This window comes from Camellia sinensis, chromosome 7 (genome assembly GCF_055761805.1).
Source record: "Camellia sinensis isolate YWXY chromosome 7, ASM5576180v1, whole genome shotgun sequence".
Lineage (NCBI taxonomy): Eukaryota > Viridiplantae > Streptophyta > Magnoliopsida > Ericales > Theaceae > Camellia > Camellia sinensis.
In genome coordinates, this window is record NC_138967.1 from 6428316 (window position 1) to 6441367 (window position 13052).

A 13052-nucleotide genomic window follows, 5' to 3' on the forward strand; every position below is an offset into this window, starting at 1 on the left:
TATATAGATATATAAAATTTAAATTAAATATAAATATTTCATAATAAAGATTTTCATGTTAAATAGAAAACTATCAAAATTTGGGAAAATTAATAATACATCCTCTATATGTAGAAAGTCTATAATAGTTAGAGTACTGGCAAAACATACATGGAAGTTAAAAGTCCCTAAACTTTTAGGCTCCGTTTGGTAAGATTTTCTAACTATGATTTAAAAATATAAGTTGCATTTTGAGTTTGTGTGTTTTGAAATTATGATTTGAGTGTAGAAAATTTGTTTAGTTATGATTTTTTAATAGAGTGTTGAATTGAGTTTTGAATTGAATGTGGAATTGAGTTTTGAAAGTTTGATTTGACATGTGAAGTAAGAAAATTTGTTTGGTTATGAGTTTTGGAAAAAGTTTTCAAAACTTAATTCAAATTGTTATAACTCATAACAAAACACACTACTTTCACACTATTAAAAATTCTGATCAACACTCATAACCAAACTCTTTTTAAAATTCAATTAAAAAAAATTATTATTAACAGAAAATAACATTAATCAATTTTTTAATTGGAAATACTACAAAGGAAATAATTTTTTTTCAAAATAAATATTCAAAAAATTTAAATCATAAATATTTAAATAATTTAAATAATCTAAAAAATTTAATAAGCAAAAAGTTAAAATAAATATTCAAAAAAATTAAATCATAAAAATTTAAAGGGGATTTACATACAAGTCTCATTTTGTGAACTTATAATCCATTAAGTCCTAGATAAAATTATTTGCTCCTTCAAGTCCCATTAATTTTTAATAGACTAATTTACCCTTCCAAGACCTCCCTCATAGCTATCAAACATCTATTGCTGTACTTCATTCCCTCTCTCTTACTCTTACTCTCTCTCTCTCTCTCTCTTAGCCGAAAACACGTCGGTTCTACAAACTATATTGCCTGAAGCTCGACATCACGACATCTCGAACTAGATCTAGAAATGAATCAGACTTTGAAGGAATCTCCCCAAAGCCCTCACCGCTGCAATCTCCCACCAGTGGCCATAGATTCTTGTCGCTGAGATTCTCTGACAGCCATAATAGCTTCCCTTTCTTGTAATCGTTTCTTCCTTAAACGATTTCGACTCCGTCAGCCCAATCCACTCAAGGCTGGATCATCGTCATCGGCTCACTCGCATGGCTCTCTCTCGGAGATGATCACATCAAACTAATCTCTCTCTCTGCAGTTTGGGTGTTGAAAAATGTAAAGAGGAGACACAAACAGACGCACACAGGGGGGGTCTGATCTCTCTATCCCTCTAGGTTATATCTCTCTCTCTCTCTCACTTTTCTCCCACTCTTCCACTACCTCACCTTTATTTTCATTAGTAAAATGGTGGTCTGGGCAGTGGATGAGAGAGTCTCTTCGTTCTTTCACAAACATTTCCCAAACACGTCCATTACCTCACCTTTATTTTCATTATTATAAAGCTCTATTGATAAGCCCCTTTTCCAGCATGTTCCCGCTCTCTTCAACTTTTTTTTTTTTTTTTCTATATATATATATATACATTTTTTTATTATAATATATTATATCAACATACCAACCCACAGTTTTAAATTTGGAGGATGATCTGGTCCATTGATACTTGATAATAAAGTCAGTTTATTGGTTTATTGATTTATTTGAATCATCAGTGTGTTTAGTTTTATAATTTTAAAATTGAAAATATTATCAGTTTAAAATTGAAAAAATGATAATATTCTCAGTTTTAATATTGAAAAAAATTGAAAATTTTCTCAATTTTACTAGATATTTTTGAAAAATTTCTCAATTTTTTTCATGATTAAAATTGAAAATATTATAAATTGAGAATGTTCTCAATTTCAAAACAGAGAATAATTTCAGTTTATAAAACTAATAAATTTCTCAATTTTTTTTGTAAAAATATTGTCAGTTTTAAGAAATTTTTCAATTTTTTTCATGATTAAAAATGATAATATTATAAACTGGGAATGTTCAAATTGAAAACAAGAGAAGATGAGAGAGAAAGCTAGAGAGAGCAAGCCAATGATTTTGATCAATTCAAGAGACAATGAGGATTTGATGCTCTCAGTCAAAACTGCCTTTTGCCTTTTGCCTTATATGTAGTTAATTTTTTGTGTTTTCTCAATCACGTGATTGTTTGTAATAACGTAGAAGTGGAGGTGTTGCCAAATGTTGGAGGAGAGAGTTGGAGAATAATAAATGTTGGTAGTAATAATTAACGAGGGGGGAAGGGTTTGGCTGTTAGGCACTTTGCGAGGGCGAAGGGTACCAGTCAGTCACACACAACCCAAACCAATCACAAAAGAAAAATATATATATAACTGTTTGGATTAAAGGGTAAAAATGTCTTCTTATTTATAAATAGGACTTATTGGTTCAAAAACTTTTAGATAGGACCTAAGCTACTACAAAATATGTAGATAGGACTTTTAGGTAATTAACTCAAATTTAAATAATTTAAAATTTTTAAATTTAAAAACAACTCTACCCTCAAATCGTAACCAAACCCATAAAACAAAACTCAATTAAGAAATTATTTTTAAAACTGATAACCAAACACATAACTCGAAACTTCATACTACTTTCACAACTCTACACTCAAATCATAACCAAATACATAACAAAAAAATTAAAATATTTAAAAATATTTTTATAAAATAGAGTTTGAATTTATTTTTATAAAATATTTTAAAATTTTAAAAATTAAAATCGTAATATTTAAAAATTAAAATATTTAAAAATATTCAAAAAATTAAAAAAATCGTAACATATTTAAATATTAAAATATTTGAAATATTAAAAAATTAAAATATTGATTTGAATTGAGTTTTGAAAAGAGTTTTGAATTATGTGTTTGGTTATGAATTTCGAAAAGTAATGATTATGTTTTAAATTGAGTTTTGAGAAATGTGTGTAGAATTATGATTTAAAAGCTCAAAACAAACACCACATTCAAATCAATGGATGGAACTATAATTTAAGAGGCTTACCAGACGAAGTCTTAAACTTTAGAAGATATGGTCTACGCTCCAGGTGATTCTACCGCAAAATATTCGTTGGGCACCCATTTTTTTTTTAAAAAAATTAATGTGTTTTGTTTCAATTTTTTAAAAATTAATGTTTTTGTTTTTTGTTTTTTTATTTTTTATTTTTATTGAATATTTTTAAAATTTTAATATTTTTTTTTTTTGTTTTTTTAGATACACCTTACTTAAATGTATCTAAAGAACAAAATATTTGCGAAAAATATTTTAAAAAATTAATAAATACACAAAAATACAAAAAATGTACTGAATTTTCGTATATTTTTATTTTTATATTTTTGGTATTTAGTGAATTTTTTAAAAAAAATTCACAAGTATTATACTTTTTGAGTGTATTTATATTAGGTGTGTCTAAAAATTTTAAAAATTGCTTAAATATTAAAAAAATAGTAAAAACAAAAAAAAAATACAGAAAACGAAGAAGTAGAATTTTTTAAAAAGTGAATTCTAAAAATAGAAACCAAACATATCATTTTACCCATATACAAAATGATGAAAAGGGTCACAAATAAATCCTAATTCCAGCCAACACACCCTAGGTCCGGTAGACACCACCCAGCTTTGCCCACTCTTTCCAATTGCTGCCACCACCTACTCCATTCATCGTCGCTGCCGCAACCACTGCTAGTTCTTCCTCCCATCGCCTTGCATCCACTCCCATATTCTCCTTCCATTAATGCCACCTCCATCTCCTCTATTTCCTCTTGTTGCCGCAGCCATCTCATTCGCCACTATGACCTCTTCTCTACCGTGAATCTCCAATAGATATCTGAGAAACTAGATCATGGTGTACAAAATTGGAAACCTTTAGCCTCTTTCTACAAGAGGAATGGTCGTATTCATAAAGTTGGCCATTTGAATAAAAAATATCTATTTCACTAATGCAAGGAGTTGAAGAGACCATGACTTGGAGAAGTCCTCGAAAGCAACCTAGGCTATGTTTTATAAATCACGAACTTGATGAATGTTTGGCACGGCAACGCACTGCACATATAAATTTTATGGGTCAAACAAAGCATAATGTAGGGTACACATTGAATGATGAATCACAAAACAAGTGCATATTCAATGTTGAAAATATAGTGCCAAAATGCCGATCCTAAAATCAATTTTAGATTTGAATTTCTATAAATCGCTACCGATAGTTTGTCCATTAGCTCCGATGGCAGGCAGGTGAGGTTGGTAAGGTTGGAATTAAAAGGGGTGCTCAACAAAAAAGAGAAAAATTCAAATTTGACTTGGGGGTGTACAAAGGAATGTGATGCCCAACCAAATTATTGGGGTGCATTTAGAGCTACCCCCACACTCCATTTTTTTTAGTTTTTTTGTTCCTAATTTGTCCCTATATTTAAGCTTATATTACTAGAAGCTTAAACATTTTACAAACAAAAGTGACTCTTGAACTCTTTTCACTCTGTTTAACCCTAATTTCCTGATCTTTCTCTCTACCTATTATATAACTAACGAAAGAGAGAAGAAAGAGACAGAGAAAGAAGTTTAGAAGTTATAAGATGATAAAGTCATCAATAAAGCATTGCTGATCTGAAACATATGCAACCAAAGGAAATCGCTAGTCTGCTCTGAACATTTTTTCTATGTTACAAAAGCTTTTCTATTTCTATTGAAGAAAAATGTGTTGGGCTCTTCTGGCACGTTTTGATTTAATAGTTATTTTTCCCATTAAAGATCAATTAATGAAATCATTGTCGATGTGAAGCCCCAAAAATCGAAGATATAATAACAAAGAAACACAGGGTTTTGATAAGGTTACACATCCAAAAGTAAATAATAGTGCATCAAAATTTATATATTATAGACAATGTTGCTCTTAAAAAATAAATTTTCAATAATGAGATGAAAAATCCGACGTTAGTCCACGCCTGGCACAGCTTCTCAATCTCTTCCACAAAATCTTCTACGTCGACAAATTCTCCAAAACCTGGAATCGGATGCCAAGGCAAAAGTTGTGAGTTGCGCAACCTAATAAGAACACCCAACCCCAACTTTCTACAACCTCTGGATAATACGAACAAGTAGAAGTACAAAATATAATTACATAGGTAGAGAATTAAAGAGAAATACAAACAATTACAACAATGCAGTCTTAAACAACAGCGATAAGTATCAATCAGTTAATAATATTTAACAATTAATTGCAACAGTGAAATCAAAGCCATTAGAGTGCCCCAAAGAGACCCGTCAGTCCAACCTCTAGAACTAGACACCATACTATTTGAAACTCTCCCTTTTGCTACTTTGCAGACTTTACCACGAATGCTTGCAATGATTATATACCAGGCAATGCCATTGATGAACCTCAAACGGGATATTAAAAAAAAAAAAAAGATTTTATCATCCCGAACCCAATCTTATCCCTCAAAAACAAAAAGGTTTTACCCTCCTGAATGTCCCATTTGGACCCAACTTATCTCACCAGATCAAACAACCACATAGAGTCTGAATATGCATGTTCCATCATAGGGTTAACACTACAACCACTTGCGCAAAATTTAACTCAAAGTGGATACGTTCCACCATCATTTCATTATCAAACCAACCATTATCACTTATCCTTTGAAATCATTACAAGTGAATGCAAACCCATTACCACCCGATTAAGTTTCTCATTTTTAAATTCATCAGATTTTCAATTAAAACAACGAATAATTACAACAAAGCTAACCAAAGTCAAACATGAGACAACTAAGGCATGATAAATTAAGTTCATAAAATAAGCATATATAATATCATGAACCTATAACATACAAGAGAGATGATATAGAGGTGATAATCCATAATTAAGAACACTCTCACACATAATTTCATATACTTTTTGGAAAAAAACTTTGAAGAATTATCTAGACTATTAAAAACCTTATTTTAGACTTTTATCAATTTTCATACATGCTATACATACACCAAATAATTTGTTATTTAAAAAGATGTTGATTTCATAAATATTTACTATTTTAATAATTTCTTCTCTTTTTTTTAACAATTTTTATAAATTGTAACTAAAACTTACAATTAGTGACGTTTTTCTGTGACGAATTTTTCAAATTGTCGTCGAAATTTGAAAATTAGTGAATTTTTTTGTGACGATTTTTTTAAACTATCACTAAAACCATAATTAGTGACCATTTTTGTGACAATTTTTAAACTGTCACTGAAAATTAACAATTAATGACATTTTGTAATAATGTTTGATGAAAAACGCTATTAATTATCATATGACCTATTAGACAATAAGTCCACCTATTAAGACCTACACATAAGTCTCCCAAAAAAATAACACTTCAAGAACTCCAAGAAAATCAAACGAATATGACAATGTTCTTAAAGTTACCTTGAGCTCGATAAAAGTATGGATAAATCATCACATATAATAGATAAAAGTATAGGTAAATCATCTCATGCCTCAAATCATTGATAAATATCCACATGTCAAGGTATGTTGTGCTCAAATATAATTGTTCTATGCAATTTTAGAATGATAGTTAACATGATTTCATTTAGAGCTATGCATTGTACCATGGATACTTCTAATAAGGTAAAGTGTCATGCCCAACCCACATCGCCTCCCTCAGTGAATCTTGAATCCCCTTACTCGACCCCAACATTGTGTTCATTTGGGTACCTATCATCTCATGAAGATAATAAGTATGAATGCAAATAAATAAATAAAGTTCTCTAGAAAATTTTACAACAAAAGAATATGTTTAATAATTATTTATCAATTACACCAATACCAATAGAACCAACAAAATGGGAATAAAGTGCAAAATAATAATTGAAAGTTACATGATTTGTTTTCTTTGGCCATTCATTCTTTATTGCTCCCCCAATCCCACCATACCCCAATTTGATTTTAATAAACCCAAAGCATGATATAACCCAATTTGATATAAACATGAAGCATGATTTCAATGAACACAAAGTATGATTGTGTAATTTGTGGCCGTTGGTCCACTTTATATCAATGCAAATTTTTTTCCAAGAATATAAAATAAAAATTAAAAAAAAAAAAGTACAATACTTACAAGAAAAAAGAAAATATTTCACACCTACGAATTTATTTGACATAATTCCCTAGAGATGTATAGTCAAGTTAGGCAACCAACCAAAAGAAATAGCAACTTGCTTCATCATCAAATCTCTCTAATCAAAGCTCTCTAAATAACAATGAGCAACATTGCTTCAAGTCATACAACCGAACAATAATGGATTTGCAAGGTTTTTAAGGAGTTTCACTTCTTCCTCAAGCTTTCTAATGTGAGCTTATTAAGAAAATTTAAAGAAAAACAAAATTGATAAAGCAATCCAGTCAAAAAGATAAAACCATATCAAATATATAGTACCACAAACACAAAACCAGTGTTTGGTTAAAGCAATCAATGACATGATTGTAAGAATTCATAACATAAATGTAATAAAGCAATTAAATTGGACATCAACAATACCTGTGTTTTCTCTCTTGAAGCACTACTGAGTCTTGGCAGCAATTGAAACCTTCATAGATATAGTGGCACCAAAATAGAAGCTATCAAAAAAAAAAAAAAAAATTTAACGAAATCAATACCAAAAACAATTGAAGTTAAGAGACTTAGTAAATTGACATTATTAAGTCCCATTTAAGCATTCAGATCGAGCATCCAAGTTAAACACTAAACCCCAAATTGAAAAGCCCCAAATTTTGAAATTGGAAAACCCTAGACCTTAATTTTGAAATTGAAAAGCCTCAAATCAAAACTCAAAACCCTAATATCTGAACATGGACCAGAAATTGGGTGGTGGGAGGGAGAGGTGAGAGAGCTCCGGCCGGAGGGAGAGGGGAGACGGCTCCGTTTGCTTCGTTTGAGGGTCTTCGTCGAGCGGAGGGAGAAGCGAAGACGAACCGGGCTGCGAAGGAGGTAACTCTGAAGGACTGCTCTTCGCTCTCTCTCTCTCCAGCCGTGTTGTAGTATTTGCTCTGTTTTTCCTCCTCTTTTTCTTTAGGCAAAATTTTAGGAGGGAATTTTAATTTAGCCAAAATTTTGGACGGTTTGTTTTAAATATTGAGAAGAAATTTCAATTTAGGACAAAATTTTGTAGTAAAATTTGGTTTGGCCTTAATTTATACATTTTTTTTTTATTTTTATTATTTATGTTCGTAATTTTATCTTTATTAAAGTTTAATTAATATTTTAAATGGTTGACAAGTTTTAGCTAAAATATTTAATAAAGACAATATATATTATAATAATCAATAAGGTAAAATGTTACATTTAATCCATAATTATTTTAATTTTTCTCTCACAGCCATCAAATTAACTATCAAAAAAACCAACTATCTTCTCAAATACAACTATTTTAGCCTGACTAAAATAGTCAAAAAAACCAAATATTCAACTTGTCAAATAGAGCCAATATGTCCTTACTTTAATTAGTAACACCAGTTGTCTTATAAATAAATAATTATTTATCAATTAATTATTGTACCTATTTAATAATTAAATTTGAAATGCATTATGTTGAATTTGTATTTTCTAAATTTTATGCGGTGGTAGTGGGGGCGGCAGGATGGTGTAATGATGGTATGAAGATAAAAAGCAGGTGTCGATAATAGTGTAATGACATTGGCAGTGAAATGATGATGGTAATTATGGCAATGGTGATAATGGTTATGAAGATAAATGGTTGTAGTAGTTGTAGTGGTGGTGAAGAGGCGGTAATAATAAGAGTGGAAACTGTGATGGTAATAGTGAAATGCTAGTGGTGTTTATAATGACAATGACAATGGTAATAAAGGTGGTGATAATAGTTGTGAAATCCCGTATTTTTATATAATAAAAATAATATATGTTTTTAATTTTCTTAAATAATTATTCATCATATTTTGAATTTAATAGTCTGTATATTTTTATACTGAACATTTATTCAAAATAAAATAAAATAAAATAAAATATTTTTTTGACTTTATATTAGTACCCAATATAAATTTATGAACCTTATGATATTTTTATTATATTTTTCTCTATAGTTGTTTTTTAATCAAATTACACTGAAACCTAATATTTTATATACAAAAAAAAAAACAAAAAAACAAACGTGGTGGACATGCTGATGGCATACCACCAAGTGTTCAACTTCATACCACCAAGTGTTCAACTTCTTTTGCTTTTCTTTTTTTTAAAATTCTTTTCATTTTCTTTTATCTTCTTTGAGCCTGACTTTTCTTCACATTCCTTCATCTTTTCCTTCACTTCCAGCTTCATCTCTCTCTCCCTCTCCGTCGGTTCTCCTTCTCCCTCCACCTCTCATTCTCAAAACTCTCTTTTTCCTTCCCTATCTATGTTTTTCCTCCTCCCCCGACCTCCATAGCCAAGGCCTTAACCCATACTATCACCATCCGAGCAACCAACCTGTGAACTTCACCACCATTGGCGCACCGTCGGACCACCACCACCACCACCACCATCACCTAATTCCATTATCATCTAGAGCCACCATTCACAACGTGTTGTAGCTAAAGAAAGAGAAGAAGGAAGATGGAGGAGAAAGAAACAAAGTTAGAGAAGTTTATTTTGAAGTTCAAAAGTTGATTTTCGGCTTACTTTCGGCATGCCGAAACATCTATTCCGGGGAGAAGTGAGAAAAATAGGCCATGTAAGATGAAGTACGAAGTAAGTTGAAGAGATTGGCGAAAGAATGAAGTAAAACCGTTAAGAATTAAGAAAGTTATGGAGTCCAAAAAATGGTTTGAAAAAATGTCCGAGATGGTAGGAAAATAATCTTATTTTTCGTCAAATTTTGGAGATCCGACGGCATGCAAAAAGAGACGGAATGAGGCGTGTGAGTAGTGAACCAAAAACTAGGCCGTGAGGTGAATCCAATGACAGAAAAATTAGATAAAACGGAGTTACGTTGAAGAAGATACAAGTATTTGAACCGGTGACATTGAAACTAAAATTCTGGGACTCTCTGTCGTGCATGCTGGGGCTGTTGGAGAAGATGAACTAGATTTTATCCAGTGTTTCTCGGCCCATGGTGCTACGGTGCATCCTAGTACATTTAGGTTAATCGAGTGGTCCTATGACTTTGGGGATGACCACCCTTGGGTTTTTTTGACGTGTAGAATCCATTTTTGGGGTTAGATCTTGCAAATTCTAAGTCTAAGATGATGATCAACAACTAAAAGTTCTAAGAGAATTCAATGGAAGATCAATGGTGAGATCGCGTCCGATTAATGTGAAATTTCAGCAAGACGATCATGGAGCCAGGACGGTCATATCTTACGATCAAGATCATAAATCAAATTCGGACGATAAATCGTTAGCAACCTAACATAGTAAGAAAACCCTCTCATTTTTTTTTATATTTGAAATTTCGGATTATATACATATGATAAAATGTTTAAACTTGTAGATAGAATTTTATTTATAATTGTATGAAAATTTATGATGGTATATCAAACATTGGTAGTTTGAAAATCATGATAATATTGTGGAGTTTGGACTTGCATGTGTAGTTTATGCCATTAAAAAGATTATTGAAGATGTTATTTGGCCCTTTAAATCTGTCAGAAAGTTGTACGAATTTTTAGACAATGTTATACTCGAAATTTGAAGATAATTTCTTCTACAAAGTTGTTTATAATAATGTCTAGTTCATCCACAAAATTTTTCAACAATTATTGAGTTTTGTACGAATTTATACAGATTTTTAACCAAATCTGGAGCTATAGGCAGATTTTATTATGTGTTTGAAAAATCATTAAAACTTTTATATTAAACCAAATCTGATAATTTCTAAGCAAAAAATGCAATTTGAGAAGTCTATTTTTATAATAAATTCTTAGATTATGTAATTGATTTATAAATTTAAGTATGAAATTAATTTAAGAAAATATGATAAATCTGTGTTATGAACATTCTTGGAATTTTTAAGAATTATTTGTAATTTATTTTTGGAAACTTCTTTATGAAAAATGACCATAACGTGTTTATTGAGTATTTTGTAGAGTTATATGAATTTTAGAATTGTATAAGTAATTTATTTATAATTTCACTTGCAAGATATACATTCTAAAAATTTTGGCAGATTAAGGAGGAATCAAAAATAATCTCTTCAATTGTTTCTTTGGACTAAAATTTAATATGGTGCTAATCTAGTCTTGTAGATTAAAAATCCATGCACGTGTGTGATTATGATTTATTTCTTCTTTTTGGTATCTACATCATTATTTTATACCATGGTTTAAATAAATTGTTTATTTAAATTTTGTACATTGTTTACTATTGTGTGACATGTGTAATATTTTATGTTGGGAATTTTAATGAGTTGGTAAACCATTATTTGTGATTAAAAATTGGAATTATTGGTGATTAATATCAAAATTAACTAAAATGATTAACAGCATACACAAAGTTAACAATTGACAGTTAATGTCAGTCGTTCAGGGTGAGTATTGGTTTTAAAGAGTGTATGAAATTAAGGGTTGACGGTCAATACCGGTTGTTCAGGGTGAGCCCTGGTTTGGAGAATTCTCACGTAAATTGTGTTGCGAAACTCTAAGATGGCACGAGACTTATTTGAACCCTTTTCGGTATTCGATTTTGGAATAAGAGTGGACGTGCAGGTGGCACACAGGGAGGTTACTTACCCTTGGCACACCGTTTCCTTGGGGCAGACCACGGATGCCACTACTTGGGTATATAACTCCAGACGTGGGCATCCTTGGTAGTTACGGTTGGTAACACTTAAATATTTGACCAAGGGAGAGTTTCAAATTAACCGTTGCCATGCATAGTGGTTGGTAAGTTAAATCTCTTTGGTGAGATTTCGAGTGTCACCTATTTTATTAAAATTATTGAAATTATTCTAATGGTTGTAATTTATGTTTACAATTATATTGTTATCTCATGTTTAGAATCTCAATATTTTTTTCTTAAAAAGAATGATAAGTTGGTTATGTTTTCTTACTGTGTTGCAAAACCCATGGCATATATTTTTGTTGCCCTGGCGTTTTATGTCAGGTTTTGGCGAGGAAATAATTGAAGCTGAAATGGAGTTGACGCTAACGTAGAGCCTTGGCTGACTTGAAATCATGACTAAAGTCGAATAACTTTATTATCCTATATATTAGCTATTAAGGATCTTATAATTTCATTGATGTTGTATTTGGATAATTTTAAGTTTTTATTTAATATTATTTGAACATTTGGTTATGTACGAGAGTTGGAATGCCCTATTAAGATGTCAACTTTTTAGTTTATTAAGTCATTTTGTTTATTTAATTTCCCTTGATGTTCCAAAAATTTGGGGCGTCACAGTAGTAGTGGTGGCATGATAATGGTGGTGGTGGTAACAGTGACGGTTATGATGGTAACAACAATGTTGGTGATGATCGTAGCGATGGTGAGGTTATCATGATGTATATTGACACTTGTGTATAAATATTTATAAATCAATATTAAATATTATTTATAAATTCAACATATGGGTTTCAATCTAAAAATTTTAAAGTCCTTGAAGAGATAAAAAAATGGGCCAACTTTCGGAGCTCCGACGGGACACAAAAAGAGATAGAATAAGGCGTATGATGAGTAGAATGAAAACTAAGCCATGAGGAGAATCCAATGATGTGAAAATGAGGCGAAATGGAGTTTCGATAATAGAGATACAAGGGCTTCAACATATGGGTTTTAACCTGCAAATTTTGCCCAAACAGAGAAAACAAAAGGCATAATTTCCCAACATATATACATATTTTAAAATGGTAAAAAAAGAGTGATATAAAAATTTCCCAACAACCTCATAAAGGTTTAAATTGAAATCATTTTTTTTACAAGCGACAAATGCATAATTTTCCAAAAGTTAAGGGGGGTACGTGGCCCCCCTAGGCTTCACGTGCCTCCGCCCCTAGACGTAGGGTATCTGGGTTCTTGCATAAAGTTTCTTACTACCATCAATAGTGCATGAAGCAACATCAAAAAAGAAAAATG

The 13052-nt window shown here is 30.9% G+C and overlaps 2 long non-coding RNA genes across 3 annotated transcripts; one reads left to right on the top strand and one right to left on the bottom strand.

The window, feature by feature from the left end:
* Nucleotides 1-4781: 4781 nt before the first annotated feature.
* Nucleotides 4782-8155, bottom strand: LOC114289718 (uncharacterized). 2 transcript variants are annotated; one of them, XR_014334929.1, is made up of 4 exons: nt 7847-8092; nt 7530-7609; nt 6601-6706; nt 4782-5008 (listed from the first exon to the last, which is right to left on the bottom strand). It is a non-coding gene; the product is annotated as an uncharacterized LOC114289718 (long non-coding RNA). The 2 variants fall into 2 exon arrangements; XR_014334928.1 differs by lacking the exon at nt 6601-6706 and having other exon boundaries at nt 7847-8155.
* Nucleotides 8156-9198: 1043 nt separating this feature from the next.
* LOC145794943 (uncharacterized) lies at nt 9199-12326 on the top strand. Its single transcript, XR_014334930.1, has 2 exons — nt 9199-10396; nt 12084-12326. It is a non-coding gene; the product is annotated as an uncharacterized LOC145794943 (long non-coding RNA).
* Nucleotides 12327-13052: the final 726 nt, after the last annotated feature.